At 40.0% G+C, this 17,462-nt stretch overlaps 1 protein-coding gene across 5 annotated transcripts in view; it reads right to left on the reverse strand.

Moving 5' to 3' along the window:
• The window catches only part of WDTC1 (WD and tetratricopeptide repeats 1), a 62,958-nt gene that overhangs the window by 21,431 nt on the left and 24,065 nt on the right, over positions 1 to 17,462 (reverse strand). The gene's annotated exons all lie outside the window — the stretch shown is intronic.

Consider the following 17,462-nt stretch of genomic DNA (forward strand, 5'->3'; position numbering starts at 1 on the left):
TTTTTAGATTTTATTTAAATATTTCTTTATTTTTTTAAAAATTTATTTATTTATTTATGATAGACATAGAGAGAGGCAGAGACACAGGAGGAGGGAGAAGCAGGCTCCATGCCGGGAGCCCGATGCGGAACTCGATCCCGGGACTCCAGGATCGCGCCCTGGGCCAAAGGCAGGCGCCAAACCACTGAGCCACCCAGGGATCCCCGGATTTTATTTAAATTTTAAAAAAGATTTTACTTGTGGGCAGCCCCAGTGGCTCAGCGGTTTAGCGCCACCTTTGGCCCGGGGTGTGATCCTGGAGACCTGGGACCGAGTCCCACATCAGGCTATCTGCATGGAGCCTGTTTCTCCCTCTGCCTGTGTCTCTGCCCCGCCCCCCTCTCTCTGAGTCTGTCATGAATAAATAAAATCTTTAAAAAAAAAAGATTTTACTTGTTTATTTGAGAGAGAAAGAGAGAGAGCTAGAGAGAGAGCACAAAGCAGGGGAGTGGCAGAGGAAGAAGGAGAAGCAGCCTCCCCACTGAGCAGGGAGCCCTTTTCAAGGCTCCATTCCAGGACCCTGAGATCATGACCTGAGCCGAAGGCTGACGCTTAGCCTACTGAGCCACCCAGGTGCCTTTTATTATTATTATTATTTTTATTTTTCCAGGTGCCTTTTAAAGGACAGGTTTTATCGATCCTATTTTGCAGAAATGTAAACTGAAGTTCAGATTAAAGTAAGCAGTGGGAATGAGATCCAAACAAATTTTGGCTCTACCACTAAAAGTGACATGTCCCCTTCCAGGGACATCCCCTCAGCCACAGAAAATTTGCCCAGAGGAGTATGTGACCCAAAGGCAGTCAATTAACTAGGAGGCTGATTGATCTTTCATCCATTTGCCATATGTTTAATTTGTCAAGCACCCACTGCATATCAGGTACTGTTTAGACACTGGGGATACAGCACTATACAAAACAAAGTCCCTGATCTTCTGGAGCTTACTACAAGTAGGTGAAACCTGATATAGAAAGATTAATTGGGACAGTCTTGAGATTAGAGGTCTGAATTGAGAAACATGGAGAGAGTGAGGCAGTTACCAATACACTGAAGGTGAGAGCATGCATGGAGAGAAATCATGGCAAAGCTAGAGCAATGAGGAAACAGAACCCATGAAAAGCAGAAGGTATAAATTGGCAGAAATGAGTCTTACATGGGAGAAGGAAGGAGCAAGTCACTAGGCATTCCTACATACTATTTTCTGTTCTCTCACTCTCCTTTACTCTTAAATGGTACCTAGATGTTCATTTATTTATCTCCCTGTTTCAAATTAGACCATGGGTTTTAGCAAGTGTAAATCCACTCTCCTTGTCATACTGATAGGTTTAGGAACTTAGGTCTTAGTCAAATTGGACATGGCATTCACTTGGGCACAGGGATTGGCTCAGAAGTAACCCTGTGACCCCAATCAGATGCCAGGGCCACAGCGGCTGGGATGCTTCTGGAAAAGGAATTTCCTCATTCTTAGAAGACAGTCTATGAAAGAGATGCCTTTCTTCTTTTGAATGCTGAGTGTATTGATGTGACATCTGGAATTGCCACCACAAGGGAAGCCAGCCTGAGAGTGAAGTCAACACACAGAGGATAATCCAGCCAAAGGGAATCATACAAATATGGAGCAAGAGTGACCAGAGTAACCAATACTGATGCCTACTCTACTTCTGGACTTCTAGTTAAGTGAGGCAGTCAATTCATTATTGTTTGAGGTCATTTGATTCAGGCTGCGACTTGTGGCCCAAAGTGTGCTGATAGCTCCAACTCACTCTTCAGGTCTCAGTTTATGGGTACTTCCTTTAAGATGCCTTTCCTGTCCCGTAAATTTGGGAGGGAGGAACACCCTTCCTTGTGGACTCCTATTGTCACACTGTATTATGGCTCTGTGTTGACATGGTTGTTTGCTTCACCAGACTGAGCCCAGAGAAAGCAAACTTTGTGTCTTATATTCATTGCATCCCCAAGGCCAGATACAGAGCCTGGCACATATCCATTGCCTGAATGAACAAACAAGACCAATGGGATTAGTGGGAAGGATTGAGCAATATGAACAAATCTAATTCCCCAACTATCTGGTTAGAAATGCTTTTCTTCTGCCTTCTCCTTCCCTTTTACCCTTTGTTCTATAAAGATTCTCATTGGGGTTGAACCACATTTCTTTCCAGGTTCTGCACTTATGTGCATTCACTCTGTTCAGACTTATCAGATCACTTGGTGACCTGAGCCTCTCTCACATTCTCATCATACTTGGTTGAAACCTCCATGCATGGCTCTGGTCACTCTTTTTAGGTCAGAATCATTTCTGTCCTCAGCCATTTCATTTTCCCACTAGGATGTAAATGATGTGCCGGGGGTGGGGGGCGGGGTGTCACATCTATAGCTTGCAATGTTCTGGAGTACTAAAAGCCTTGAGTGATTGCCATCCACTTAGGGTTTCCACAGGGCTAAGTACTTGTGGTAGGCAGAAAAATGGCCCCCAGGTGTCTATGTTCTGATTCTCTGGAACCTATGAATATGTTATGTTTGGTGGCAAAGGGGACTTTGCAGATGTGATTAAGGTTAAGGTCTCTGAAATGGGGAGAGCATTCTAGATTATTCAGGTGGTCCCAATATGATCATGAGTCCTTAAAATCAGAGAACGCTTCCTAGCTGCAGAGAACTAGAGATATGTAGTTATAAAAAAGGACTTGTCCTGTTATTCTAGCTTTGAAGATAGAAGAAGGGGCTTATGGGCCAAAAAATGCAACAGCTTCTAGAAGTTGGGAATTGCAAAGGAACAGATTCTACCCTATAGCCTCCAGGAGGAACACAGCCCTGTCAAGACCTTGCTCTTAGCCTTGTGAGACCTGGAGCAGACTTCTGATCTATAGAACTGTGAGATAATAAATTTGTATTGTTTCAAGCCACTAAGTTTGTGGTAACTTGTTATGACAGCAACAGGACACTAATATAGCACTCTACATCTATTATCCTATTTAAGAAACAGGTTATCACTACTCATTTCACAGGTAAGAAAAACTGCTCAGAGAGGATAGCTAACCTACTGTGATACTGTAATTTATAATAAGAAATACATATTTGGTCTTGTTCCCCATTTCTGAATCCCTAAAGCCCTTAAAATTTCCTTAAGTGTTAACAGTGAAAAAGATGTCTTGATATTCATAACAAGTCCCTCCCAAATACATCTAAGTTGTGTTAATGAAGTGATTTTTGGAAAGTACCTAAGGATGGGGTCTGGCTGCCAGAGGAACCAGTTAGAATTTGCCAGAGGCGAGTTAGAATTTTCAGGCCCACTCTGCAGAGAGGCAACTGGAGGCTGAACAGATCACCAACGGTCAATGATTTAATCAATCATGCCCACGTAATGAAGCCTTCACAAAAACTCAAAAGAACAGGGTTCAGGGGATTCCTGGATGGCTCAGCGGTTTAGCGCCTGCCTTCGGCCCAGGGCATGATCCTAGAGTCCCGGGATCAAGTCCCATGTTGGGCTCTCTGCATGGAGCCTGCTTCTCCCTCTGCCTGTGTCTCTGCTTCTCTCTGTCTCTGTCTCAAATAAATAAATAAATAAATAAATAAATAAATAAATAAATAAATATCTTAAAAAAAAAAAACAGGGTTCAGAGAGTTTATGGGTTAATAAACATGTGGAGGTTTGGGGGAGAGTGGCACATTCCAAGAGGGCATGGAAGCTCTGCGCCCCTTCCTACATATCTTCTCCCAGGCATCTCTTCTATCTGGCTGTTTCTGAGTTGTATCTGTTTAGAATAAATGGGTAATATAGAAGTAAAATGTTTCTGAGTTCTGTGAGCCACTCTAGCAAATTAATCAAATTCAAGGAGGAGGTTATTGGAACCTCCAGTCTATAGACAGTTTGTCAGAAGCACATGTGATAACCTGAACTTGGATTGGCATCTGAGGGGGGGTGGTGCAGGGGGCAGCAGGGCAGTCTTATTGGACTAAGCCCTTAACCAGTGCAATCTCACTTACCTTCCAAATTATGATCTCTTAGTTCCTGTTTAACTTTGTTAAATATTGATTGTAATTACTATTTATTATAAGTTTCTATAATTTGCTAGGTAGTGTGGTCTATGGGAGGAGGATGAGGCAAGAAGTGTTTTATCCTGACACTGCTCAGAATTTTAGGTACATAATGATGATTAAAAAGCAAAAGGTTTAGTGGGTTTTCTTACTGCTTTCAAATTCTTTACACACTATGTACCCCTTTAGCCTGCACTACAGCCCCCACCTTGGTATGCCACTAATAGAAAGAATGCTAGATATTAATATACATGATTTAATTATCACTCCCTTTTTTTTTTTTTTTTTTTTTTTTTTATGATAGTCACAGAGAGAGAGAGAGGCAGAGACACAGGCAGAGGGAGAAGCAGGCTCCATGCACTGGGAGCCCGACGTGGGATTCAATCCCGGGTCTCCAGGATCACGCCCTGGGCCAAAGGCAGGCGCCAAACCGCTGCGCCACCCAGGCATCCCTATCACTCCCTTTTCACAGGTAAGACCAAGTCTTAGAGATATGAAATAATTTACCCAGGGTCGCACAAATTATTACTACTACACAAATTATTATTATTACTCTTGCACAAATTCTTTCCAGGTTACCCTATAGGCTACCCTATAGCCTCCAGGAGGAACACAGCCCTGTCAAGACCTTGCTCTTAGCCTTGTGAGACCTGGAGCAGACTTCTTTTTTTTTTTTTTTTTTTTTATTTATTTATGATAGGCACACAGTGAGAGAGAGAGAGGCAGAGACACAGGCAGAGGGAGAAGCAGGCTCCATGCACCGGGAGCCCGATGTGGGATTTGATCCCGGGTCTCCAGGATCGCGCCCTGGGCCAAAGGCAGGCGCCAAACCGCTGTGCCACCCAGGGATCCCTTTTTTTTTTTTTTTTTAATTTTTTGGAGCAGACTTCTGATCTATAGAACTGTGAGATAATAAATTCGTATTGTTTGATATCAGAGCCCAGATGGGAACTCAGGTCAGAATAACACCAAAGTATTTCTCTGATTATGCTGGACTATCTCAGCTGCCATGCTTATTACTGTCTGTATTAAAAAGAGATCTCATTGCTACCATCACCTTAAAGACTGTTTGGTAGTGTCAAGTAAAGTTAAACTTATATCTACCCTATGACCCAGAAATTCTATTCCTAGGTAATTACTTGAAAGAAATTAAAACATTTTCCCACACAAAGATAGACATCTATGGAATATCTGTAGATGCTTTATTTCTGAAAGCTCCAGTAGCACCTGGCTGGCTCAGCTGGAGGAGCATGTGATTCTTGATCTCGGAGTTGTGAGGTAGAGCCCCATGCTGGGTATAGAGATTATTTAAAATCTTTAAAAAATGAAAAATAAATAAAAGCTCCAAACTGGAAAGAAACCAAATAGTAATCAACAGGAAAAAGAATAAATAAAATATAGTCTATCCACATGGTAGAATACTACTCAGCAATGAAAAGGAGGAACAGACTATAGATATATGCAACAACATGGATGAAACTCAAAAAACACTATGCTAAGCAAGAGAAGCCACGCACACACAAAAATGTACCATTTAATTCTATTTACATTAGATAAAGAACAGGCAAAACTACTCTTTAGAGACAAAAGCTAGAAAGTGGCTGCTCTGAGGTAGGAGGGTTGACTGGAAAGGGCACCATGAGAACTTTCTATGGTGATGGAAGTACTTTCTAATTTATTGCAGATGGCAGTTATACAAGTGTCAAAACTCATCTAACTCAATACTTGAGACCTATGCACTTTATTTTGTGTAAATTATACCTCAATAAAGAGAGAAAAAGGTAATAATAGCAATAGTGATAACATATCAGCTGAAATATACTATTTCACCATGTACCAGGGACAGTACTATGCCCTTCAAATATACTTTTATTTTTATTTTTTAAAGATTTTATTTATTTGAGAGGGAGAGTGCAAGAGGGAGTACAAGCAGAAGGGGAGGGGCAAAGAGAGAGGGAGAGGGATGAGCAGGCTCTCCGCTGAGCAAGGAGCCTGACATGGGGATCCATCCCAGGACCCTGATATCATGACCTGAGCCAAAGGCAGAAGTTTAACCAACTGAGCCACCTTGGTGCCCCACATATAAGCTTTTAGTTAATCTTTATAACTGTCTTATGATGGAAACAGTACTATTTTCATTTTTCAGGTGAGGAAAAAGTTAATACCATATATTAAATTTTTAAATTCTGAGCTGTCTCTCCTAAAAACTTAAATGTTTGCTATGCGCCCACCAGTATTGGATGGGCTCAGAGAGACATGACTGAGTCAGACACATCTTCTATCCTCATAGAGCTGATGAGGTTTTCTCTTCCTCTTCTCCAAACATGTAACATTAGCCTTTGCCCATGTTGTTATAATCTCCTCAAAAGCATCACTTCAAATGGCTACAGAATATTCCTCCAGGGCAGCCCTGATGGCCCAGCGGTTTGGCGCTGCCTTCAGCCCGGGGTATGATCCTGGAGACCCAGGATCGAGTCCCAGGTCAGTCTTCCTGCATGGAGGCTGCTTCTCCTTCTGCCTGTGACTCTGCCTCTCTCTCTCTCTCTGTCTGACATGAATAAATAAAATCTTTAAAAAAAAAGAATATTCCTCCAAAGGTTAAACCATATCCACCTCTACCTTAGTGTTATACACATAAGTTAGTTGCAAATTTGGCGAGATGATTTATTTTAAAATTCTAGTGGGAAAAGAACATTTACAGGTGACTGGCCAGTTCTGACTAAGTATAATGTCATGTTTTGGGGGGCTTTTTGCTCTTTTTATTTTATGGCACTTGACCAGAAACATATAAAATCTGTGTTTTTTAAAAAAGATTTATTTATTGAGAGAGGCGGGGAAGGGGGAGGGGCAGAGGGAAAGGAAAAGAGAGAGAACCTCTGGAAGACTCCCTGATGAGCACGGAGCCAGACACAGGGCTCAATATCACAACCCTGAGATCCTGACCTGAGCCGAAACCAAGAGTCAGATGTTCAACTGATTAAGCCACCCAGGGACCCCTAGAAATCTGTGTTGCAATGCTAGATATCACCTGTGCTATTTAGGAGCATGATGAGCAGTCATGGTGTGGAAAACTGTATTAAAATGGGAAACATTGTTAATAAATACAAGTTAGTGAGGGTGCCTAACCTGATTTCAGCTCAGGTCATGATTTCAAGATCATGATATCAAGCCCCACATGGGGCTCCACATTCAGTGTGCAGTCTGCTTCTCCCTTTCCCTCTGCTCCTCCCCCCACTTATATGTATGCATTCTCTCTCTTCTCTCAAATAAATAAATAAGCAAAATCTTTGAAAATAAATAAGTACAAGTTAGTAGACAGCAATCTATCAAAATGTGGGAATCCAAAGGGAGAAAAGAAAAGTCACTCTAGTCATTCACTTCTAGAGGAAAAAAAAAATGGGACCCATTGTATAAGGGAATAATAATAATAAAAAAAAGAGAAGCAAAGAGCTAATAAGTCTACAAATCAGTGTGTATCCTGGTATAACCAAAAGGATTAGAGAGCCTTTTGTCCAGACTTATTTTGTTTATTTATTTTTAAAAAGATTTTATTTATTTATTTATGAGAGACACAGAAAGAGACAGGCAGAGACATAGGGAGAGGGAGAAGCAGGATCCATGCAGGGAGCCCAATGCGGGACTCGATCCCGGGACTCTAGGATCATGCCCTGAACCCAAAGGCAGATGCTCAATCGCTGAGCCACCTAGGCGTCCCAAGTTTATTTATTTATTTTTTAAATAAGCTGAGGCTAGTTAGTGAGAATCAGAATTGTAAAGTGAAAGTCGTCTGGGTTCAACTTTGGCTTGGCCTCTTCCAAGCTGTATGGGTGGTCACTTAAGATTCCCAGAATCTCAGATTTTTCATTTAGAAATGGGGGTGATGATAATGTAAACCTGACAAGATCACCGTGAAGAGCAGATGATGTAATATATGCAAGCACATTTTGGTAAACACTGGTCCCCACCCCTGGAACTAGTCCTCAGGTATAATCTCTCATATACTTGGTATAGTCACATAGCTAGGATACTCACAAAAGATACAGATCTTGAACAACTGGATTCCTTATTTACTTACTTTTCCAAAAGAGTTATTTTCTACAGCTATTAAATTGCTATCCTAAGCTACGATCAAACAGAAAATTCATTTATTCAGTACCCATTATGTATAAAGTACTGGGAGAAAAGGGAATAAATACTGGATAAACAAAAAACAGGCCCATGTCCATGGCAACATGAGAAAAGCTCTACCATAATAAAGGAGAGAGATACCCAAAAAACCTAGAAAAAGATAGGAACATTTGGCTTTAGGAACAAGCTTAAAGGATCTTTGAGGACACTGGCTTGCATATTCACATGCAAAAGAATGATGTTGGGCCCCTATATCACATCATATACAAAATTAACTCAAAGTGGATCAAGGACCTACACATAAGATCTGAAAAAGTATTGAAACCTCGTGCCTTGGGTGGCTCAGTTGGTTAAGCAGCTACCTTCAGTTCAGGTCCTGATCCCTGGCTCTAGGATCAAGCCCAATGGGAGGGGCTCCCTGCTCAGCAGTGGGTCTGCTTCTCACTCTCCCTCTGCTTCTGCCTCTCCCCTTACCGGTGCTCTCTGTCAAATAAATAAATAAAATCTTTTTTTAAAGATTTTATTTATTTATTCATGACACAGAGAGAGAGAGAGAGAGAGAGAGGCAGAGACACAGGCAGAGAGAGAAGCAGGCTCCCTGCGGGGAGCCCAATGTGAGACTCGATCCCAGGACTCCAGGATCACACCCTAAGCCGAAGGCAGATGCTCAGCCACTGAGCCACCCAGGCATCCCTAATAAATAAAATCTTAAAAAAAAAAAAAAGTATGAAACTCTCAGAAGGAAACATGGATATAAATCTTTGTGACCTTGGATTAGGTAATGGTTTCTTTTTTCCCCCTTTTTTGGTGGTAGGGCTATAATTGATGACTAGTGATTTCTTAAACATGATACCAAAAACACAAGTGATAAAAGTAAAAAAACAATTTGGGCTTCATTAAAATTAAAAACTTTTGTGTGTCAAAGGTGATATCAAAAAAGTGAAAAGACAACCCCAAAAATGGCAGAAAACCATTTAAAATCACATATACAATGAGGGTCTAGTACCCAGGATATATAAAGAATTTTTACAGCTCAACAATAAAAAGACAAAAAACTCAATTAAAAAATGGGCAAAAGGGGCAGCCCCGGTGGCGCAGCGGTTTAGCGCCACCTGCAGCCCAGGGCGTGATCCTGGAGACCTGGAATCGAGTCCCACGTTGGGCTCCCTGCATGGAGCCTGCTTCTACCTCTGCCTGTGTCTCTGCCTCCCTCTCTCGCTCTGTATCTCTCATGGGTAAATAAAATATAATCTTTAAAAAAAATAAAATAAAATAAAAAATGGGCAAAGGAAGAGTGCCTGGGTGGCTCAGTTGGTTAAGTGTCTGCCTCTTGGTTCAGCTCAGGTCTTGATCTCAGGGTTGAGTTCAGGCCCTGTGTTGGCTCCATGCTGATGTAATGCCTACTTAAAAAATAATGGGGCAAAGGATTTAACTAGACATTTCTCCATATAAAATATACAAATGGCCAATAAGCACAAAAATCATTAATCAGGGAAATGCAAACCAAAACAATAATAAAATACCACATTACAACCACTAGGATGGTTATTATAAAAAAGACAAGCAATACACTTTGGTGAGGATATGGAGAAATCAGAACTCTCATTTCTCCTGGGAATGTAAAATGGTGCTGTCACCTGGAAAAACAGTTTGGCAGTTCCTCAAAAAATTAAACATAAAAACAAACAAAAACCATATGATTCAGCAATTTCACTCTTAGGTATAAACCTGAAGGAATGAAAATGTACAATCGACACAAAAGCTTGTCACAAATGTTCATAGCAGTATTCATAATGGCTGAAAAGTGGAAACAACCAAAATGTCTACCAACTATGAATGGATAAACAAAATGCAGTATATCCAAAATGGAACATTATTTGGCTGTAAAAAAGAATGAAGTACTGACTTATGCTACAACATGGATGAATCGTAAAAACATCATGCTAAGTAAAATAAGCCAGAGACAGAAAAGCCATGTATTGTATGAGTCCATTTTTATGAGAGGTCCAGAATAGGAAAATCCAGAGATAGCCAGTAGACTAGGGGCTGGCAGGGAGAGGGAATAACTAATATGGGTAAAGGGTTTCTTTGGGGGTGATAAATATGTCTAGAATTAGATACTGGTGATAGTTATGCAACTTTGTGAATACACTAAAAAACACACTGAATCGTACACTTCAATAAAATAAAAAAGGAACTAAAAACAAGCCAACAAATTGGTGGCAGACTGGATTTGGCCCTGATATGCTGACCCCTGATCTAAAGGACATTCCTTGAAATTTCTCACAAAGTCAGGTCTCACTTCCATCTTTTTCTTTGTGGGTGACTATTTAATAAACTTGGTATATAATTTACTTCTCTATAAGGATATCATAAAAAGAATTCTGACAAGTCTTTGTTAGAATAAGGAAGAATAAAACTTCCCTGGTCTACTACTATGTTCAAAAAGAAAACCAATCTAGTTTGATACGACTTGTTTCTAGTGAATTTATGCTCAAATTATATAAGAAACAAAAAAACCCAAAAAAGTAAATCAAGCCATATTGTGAAGTGAGATATGTAATGTTTGCAACTTATTTAAGAAAAATATTAAGAAAACTAATAAGGCAGGTGGCTCAGTCGGTTATGCAGCTGCCTTTGGCTCAGGGTCCTGGGATCAAGCCTCAAGTTGTACTTCCTGCTCAGTGGAGAGTATGCTTCTCCCTCTGCCCCTCCCCCTGCTTGTATGCTCTCTGTCTCTCAAATTAATTAAATAAAATCTTTAAAAAAAAAAACTAATAAGGCAAGAGAATAAATCCGCTAAGCCAAGAACTATTTGTTAAACCAACTGATTAATTAATTAATTAATTAATTAATTAATTAATTAATTAATTAAAGTAAGCTCTACACCCAATGTGGGGCTTGACCTCATGACCCAGAGATCAAGAATTGCCTGTCCTACAGATTTAGCCAGCCAGATACTGCTCAACCCTTTCTAAAAAAGTAGACACATGGTTGAGGTAGGAAGGATTATGAACTGTGTGGCCAGACAAGCCTGATACAATGTTATTAATCATGTTTCTACCACTTATGTGACCTTGGAAATGCTAGATTTTACTTTTCTTATTTGTAAAGGAAGATCCTTTCCTCTCCCTCTCTCTACAGGTGTGGAACATTGTGCCAAGAAATCCCACAAGTGAAAGAAATAGAATGGATCAAAGTATGGTCAAAACTTTAAAGTGGAACTTGGGAGATCCTGATGATGCACCAAAAATGAAAGTGTCCTGCAAAAAAATTTCAGGACCCTGTAGATTTCAGGATCCCTGCCCTGCAGGCTATAAACTGGAATCCCAGGATATTTGGCTCCTGTCCAGTTATGACATTAAAACTCACCAAGACAAGATGAGCTAGCACATGTAACTAAAGTGGGACGTGGAATGCTCAGCAAAGATGTCCAAGGAAAATACATACTAGAACATCTTAGAATTAATACTAATTAATACTAAACTTAAATCCTCTAATCTCAACTTCTTTTCTGGCTCTTACTCAGTTGCTGCCAACATACCAGTTCTTTTTATTTTCTCTTTTTAAAGATTTTATTTATTTTAGAGAGAGGCAGACAGCACAAGATCAGGGGCAGAGAGTGAGAGAATCTCATGCAGACTACACACTGAATGCAGAGCCCAACGTGGGATTCAATCCCAGGACCCTGAGATCATGACCTGGGCTGAAGCCAAGAGTTGGATGCTTAACTGACTACACCACCCCTTGTATTTTCTTAATGAACATTTTAAACTTTTAAAAGTTTTATTTATTTCTTTTTATTTATTTATTTTTTGTCTTTTTATTTTATTTTTATTTTTAATATTTTTAAATTTAAAATAAATTTAGTTGACACATAGTGTATTATTAGTTTCAGAGGAAGAATTTAGTGATTCATCAGTTGCATATAACACCTAGTGCTCATTACATCCTGTGCCCTTGTTACCCTAACCCCCACTCCCCTTCCCTCCAGCAACCCTCAGTTTGTTTCCCTATAGCTAAGAGTCTCATAGTTCACTTCCTTCTCTGTTTTTATTTTTCCTTCCCTTCCCCTATGTTTTGTTTAATTTCCACATGAGTGAAATCATATGGTATTTGTTTTTCCCTGACTTACTGCACTTAGAGTATATAACACCCTCTAGTTCCATCCACATCACTGCAACTGGCAAGATTCATTCTTTTTGATGACTAAGTAATATTTCATTGTGTGTATACATATGTGTGTGTGTATCTCACATCTTCTTTTATTCATTAAACTGTTAATGGACATCTGAGCTCTTTCCACATTTTGGCCATTGTGGACGTTGCTGCTATAAACATTAGGATGTATGTACTCCCTGTGAATCACTGTTTTTATATCCTTTGGATAAATACCTAGAAGTGCAATTGCTGGGTTGTAGGGTAGTTCTATTTTTAACTTTTTTGAGGAACCTCCATACTGTTTGAGTGGCTGCACCAGTTTCTTTTTAAGTAATCTCTATACCCAATGTGGGGCTTAAACTCACAACCCCTATATCAAAGTCATATACTCTTCTAACTGAACCAGCCAGGCACCCCGTAACTTTCTATTTTGAAACAATTTCAAACATATAAAAAAGGTACAAGAATAATACAAAAGCACCCATATATACCTTTCCCCTAATTCATTAATTGTTAACACTGCCACATTTGCTTACTCCCTCTCCCTTTCTCTACACACATATCCATTTTTTTCCTGAACCATTTGAGAATAAGTTGTAGATTTCAGGACCCCTTACACAGGCAACTACTTCAGCATATATTTCTAAGAATAAGATCATTCATTTTTTTTCTTTGTTTTGAGAGAGAGAGTGTGTGTGTATGAGAGCTGGGAAAGGGGCAGAGGGAGAGTGAAAGAGAGAATCCCAAGCAGGCTCCACACATAGCACGGAGTCCAACATAATGCTCTATCTCACAATCCTGAGGTCATGACCTGAGCCAAAATCAAGAGCCGGAGGCTTCACCAACTGAGCCACCCAGGCATCCCACGATCATTCTTTTATTTAACCAGAGCACAATTATCAAAATTGAGAAATATGACACTGATATCATTGCATCACTATCATTTAATATGTAGTCCATATTATTATTTATTTTTATTTTTATTTATTTATGATAGTCACACAGAGAGAGAGAGAGAGGCAGAGACATAGGCAGAGGGAGAAGCAGGCTCCATGCACCGGGAGCCCGACGTGGGATTCGATCCCGGGTCTCCAGGATCTCGCCCTGGGCCAAAGGCAGGCGCTAAACCGCTGTGCCACCCAAGGATCCCCTGTAGTCCATATTAAAATTTCACCAACTGTCCAATAATGCTCTTTTGATTTTTCCTGATCTAGGATCCAATCTAGGATCCCAAACTGGGATGACAATGAGGTCAGCTTCTCTTTAGTCTCCCTTAACCTGGAACAACAGTTCCTCAGCCCATCTTGTTTTCTATGGCATTGACATTTCTGAAGAATATAGAGCTATCCTGGAGAAATGTTTCTTAATTTGGATTTGTCTGATTATTTTCTCATGATTAGATTTAAGTAATGAATTTTGACAGAAATACTCCCTAAGCAATTTTGTGTCTTTGTCAGTGTACATAATTTGGTGGTGTATGTGTACTATTTGTCTTGCATAAGGTGGTATCTCTCAAGTTTCTCCCCTATAATTTTACTATTTTCCTTTTGTTATCTGTGAGGAAATACTTTTTTTTTGTGAGGAAATACTTTTATGTTGTGCAAATAAAGGTCCTAATGTCTATAACACTTCCACTCAAAGGTTTCACTATTTGATTATTCTTGTCTGAATCAATTACTAGGATAATGTGGTATGATGTTTATAAAATGGTGATTTTTCAAACTCTATCATTTCTTCATTCAGGAGTTGGCAATCAACTGGAATAAAGGGCTTTTCTCTGTCTTTCTTCCCCTCCCATTCTTCTCTCCCTCCCTCTCTCTTACCAGTGTAACTCAGATATTTTTTATTTTTTATTTAATTCATTACTGTCACTATTCATCCTGATGTTCAAATAGTTGGGGATCCCTGGGTGGCTCAGCAGTTTAGCGCCTGCCTTTGGCCCAGGGTGTGATCCTGGAGTCCTGGGATCGAGTCCCGCATCAGGCTCCCTGCATAGAGCCTGCTTCTTCCTTTGCCTGTGTCTCTGCCTCTCTATGTGTTTCTCATGAATGAATAAATAAATAAATAATTAATTAATTAATTTAAAAAAAGATTGTCAAAGATTTGGCCAGTAGCATGCCTTTTGAGCTAGCCCCTGTGTCCTTTTTTTTTTTTTTAGCCCCTGTGTCCTAATGATATCTCTCTTCTTTCATTTTTCATCTATTTCTTTGTTTTTTATCTTCTGCTAGAATATGTTGTACACTCCTTGTCTGAGACCTAGAATCTGTTATTTTTCTAAGACCTCTGTTTCTTTTTAGTGGGGAATACTATTTATACAGCTTATAGTTATTGAGGTATTATTACTTCTGGACTCTATCAAAACATAGAGCTGGAAGTAATATGCAAGTATATATTAATATATACATATTTGTTAAACTATGAGTGCATATTTTTAAAAAGATTTTATTAATCTATTTGAGAGAGAGAGAGAGAAAGACAGCAAGAGACGGTGGGCACATATGAGCAAGGGGAAGGACAGAGGAAGAAGGAGAAGCAGACTCCCTTCCCCCCTGAGCAGGGAGCCCGAAGAGGGGCTTGATCCCAGGACTCTGCAGACTGAGCCACCCAGGTGCTCCAAACTATGAGTTCATATTGATACTAACTCCAATCCATTACCTCAGAGTTATTCTTTTCCTTTCCTTATTCCATATCTAAATTTCCTTTCTCCCATAGTGAGAACAACATTGATATATTATATATGAAGAAATGTGTGGGAAATATCAGAAAGGGAGACAGAACATAAAGACTCCTAACTCTGGGAAACGAACTAGGTGTGGTGGAAGGGGAGGAGGGCGGGAGGTGGGGGTGAATGGGTGATGGGCACTGAGGGGGGCACTTGACGGGATGAGCACTGGGTGTTACTCTGTATGTTGGTAAATTGAACACCAATAAAAAATGAATTTATTTAAAAAAATAAAAAATAAAAGTAAAAACTCTACCAAAATGTCCAGAAAAAAGTTACCTCCCTTTTCTCAACCTCTCTACCCTTTATCTTCCATCCACTAGGGGTGACCAATTTCACTAGTTTCTGCTTATCTATTCTATGCTTGTGTTGGCAAAAATATGTAGGTACCTCTATAAATTCTTATTCCCCTTCTTTTGTTACACTAAAATTGGCAAAAATTATATTAAAATAGTCCTTAAACATATGGAAAAGATATCCAATTTGACTCATAAGAGAAATATAACTTAAAAATATACTGAGATACCATTTTTCATCTGTTAGAATGGTAAAAAAAAAATTCCAAAGCCTAACATCCCAGTCTGTTGCTGAGTTGTGGAGAAGCAGACACTCTCATACATTACTACAGGGAAGGCAAAATGGTGCAACTCTCATGGAGGAAAATTTGGTAATGTCTAACAAAACCATATATGTGTTTACCCTCTGGCTAGCACTATTACTTCTAGGTTTTTACCCTAAAGATACATCTCCAGCCAAACTAAAATACATATACACAAGGTTATTCATGATGGTATTGTTGTAATTATAAACTATTAGAAACAACTCTCAGTCCACACATGGGAAATTCACTGAATAAATCTTGGCTCTGGGACACCTGGGAGGCTCAGCAGTTGAGCGCCTGCCTTTGGCCCAGGGCATGATCCTGGAGTCCCAGGATGGAGTCCCACATCAGGTATCAGGCTCCCTGCATGGAGCCTGCTTCTCCCTCTGCCTGTGTCTCTGTCTCTCTCTCTCTCTCTCTGTCTCTCTCTCTCTGTGTCTCTCACGAATAAATAAATAAAATATTTAAAAAATAATAAATCTTGGCTCATCTACATAATATAGTACTATCCAGTTATGAGAAAGAACTCTACGAACTGATACAAGTGATTTCCAAGATACACTGGTAAATGAAAAGTGTGTGTGTGTGTGTATACATATATATAATCTCAAGTCATGCCTCACTGATTCTTCATCTTCAAAAAGTCCTCAAAGTCAGTCAACCTTCAACCCCTCTATTCTCTCTTTACATACTGCCTTATGTCCTTACTTCCCTTCCTATTTCCCTAAGAATCCATGATTCATTACTAAAATCATTCTCTTCCAACATTTATCAGACAGAGCCCCAACCCTGGATGATATTCTAGCTCTCCTGTATCTTCTTCTTCTCCTTTTTTTTTTTTTTAAGATTTTATTTATTTATTCATGAGAGAGAGAGGCAGAGACACAGGCAGAGGGAGAAGCAGGCTCCACACAGGGAGCCCGATGGAGGACTTGATCTCGGGACCCCAGGATCATGCCCTGAACTGATGGCAGACGCTCAACCACTGGGCCACCCAGGCGTCCCTCTCCTGTATCTTCAACTTCCCTTTCTATACTGATTCTTTCCCTGTGTAATTAAATAAGCCCAAGTTCCTCTAATCTGGAAAAGTACTTCCTTTTTTAACAAAAAAATTTTATTTATTTATTTATTTATTTATTTATTTATTTATTTATTTGAGAGAGAGAGAGAGAGAGAGACACAGAGACACAGGCAGAGGGAGAAGCAGGCTCCATGCAGGAGGCCTGACATGGGACTGGACTGGATCCCGGGTCTCCAGGATCACGCCCTGGGCTGAAGGCGGCACTAAACCGCTGAGCCACCCAGGCTGCCCAGAAAAGTACTTCCTTTATGCCAAATTTACATCTAGTTATGGCCTTCCATTTCTCTTCCCCTTCATAGCTAGACTGAAAGAGTAGCTATACTCAATATTTTCACTGTCTTACTTCCCAGTAATTCCTCAACCCATTTCTATCATCTACACCATACATACAAAAATGGCTCTTGCCAAGGTTACTATTCAGCTTCCTTGCCCTTAATCAATGGACACTTCTTAATCCTTATCTTACTTGGCCCCTGGTAGTATTTGATAGTGCTGACCACTTCCTCAATGAAACTTTCTTCTGGGTTCTGTAGCATCACCATCTCTGTTTTCTTTCCTACTCCTCTAGTTACTCTTTCTTGGTACCCTTTGCATATTCTTCCTTGTTCACTGGCCCTTACGTTGGTCTTCTTTAGGTCTCTACCTTAGGCTTTCTTCCCACTACACATTCCCCAAAGGGAATCAAAACTCTTTCACTGAT

Source organism: Canis lupus, chromosome 5 (assembly GCF_048164855.1).
Source record: "Canis lupus baileyi chromosome 5, mCanLup2.hap1, whole genome shotgun sequence".
Taxonomy (NCBI): Eukaryota; Metazoa; Chordata; class Mammalia; order Carnivora; family Canidae; genus Canis; species Canis lupus.